This window comes from Sinocyclocheilus anshuiensis, unplaced genomic scaffold, assembly GCF_001515605.1.
Source record: "Sinocyclocheilus anshuiensis isolate Anshui unplaced genomic scaffold, SAMN03320099.WGS_v1.1 scaffold548, whole genome shotgun sequence".
Taxonomy (NCBI): Eukaryota; Metazoa; Chordata; class Actinopteri; order Cypriniformes; family Cyprinidae; genus Sinocyclocheilus; species Sinocyclocheilus anshuiensis.
The window spans coordinates 397,955-398,918 of NW_015554106.1; the positions used below are offsets into that span (position 1 = coordinate 397,955).

General features: G+C 41.0%; 1 protein-coding gene across 14 annotated transcripts in view; it reads left to right on the forward strand.

The window, feature by feature from the left end:
- Nucleotides 1-964, forward strand: part of LOC107669708 (CUGBP Elav-like family member 2) — a 166,815-nt gene that overhangs the window by 135,999 nt on the left and 29,852 nt on the right. The window lies entirely within an intron of this gene.

The following is a 964-nucleotide window of genomic DNA, read 5'->3' on the forward strand; positions in this document are numbered from 1 at the left end:
GTGTGAGTGTGAGTGTGAGTGTGAGGGTGAGTGTGTGTGTCAGTGGGTTATCTGTTTATAACTTATGACAGATGTTATCAATTTCCCTGTCTGAATCGGTTTAAAGAAGGTCTGTGTGCATGCTCTAATAAAGGTAGTTGCAATCTTTTTTTGTATACATATTTTAAATTACATATCACTTACTGCTAGTGTTTATGCCACTGTGTGTGGGTGTGTGTGTGTGTGTTCAGGAGAGTGTGGCAGCTTATAAAATCCCCACTGTGTGCCCATCTGTCTGACTCTTGTGATCTTTTACCCAAACACACAGTGTGTGTCCTCAACCCACTGGACTACACACACACACACGGAAAACGAATTTTCTAAAAACATGTAAACATGTAAACCTAAAACATCTGAATATATATTTTTAATTGTAAAAACAAAAATTGTATATGGTCTGTATCCAACAAACTTGGGTCTTTTAAAACCTTTAAGTAATCTATCCACAGTCCGAAAAAAAAACCTACAGGGTCCTACAGGATCAGATGCCTGAGGATGCCAGCAGCAGGGCAAACCATCAAAGACTGTGAACGTGTGTGTGTGTGTGTGTGTGTGTGTGTGTGTGGTGAAGGTCAAAGATCAGAGTTGAAATGAAGTAAACTGATATCTCCAGTTATTTCTGACTGCTTTTATAATTTGATCCAACCCATGAGTTATGGAGCTGTCATTCTGTCTTCAGCTGCAGATGTTGACTTTCAGGTTTCTGTATGTGCGTGTTGTGAGAGCAAGCATGTATATTTCATGAGAAACTGGTAACGGAGCATCTCTGTAATTAGTGACATGGCCTTTAATGGGAGAGGATTAGAATGCACACGTCCACACAAACTCTGTGACGGCCACATGTGAGCACACACACCGTGCAAAGAAGACAACATGAATATTGGGAGACAGATGCCGTACACACAGAGCTGTGTGTGTGTGTGTG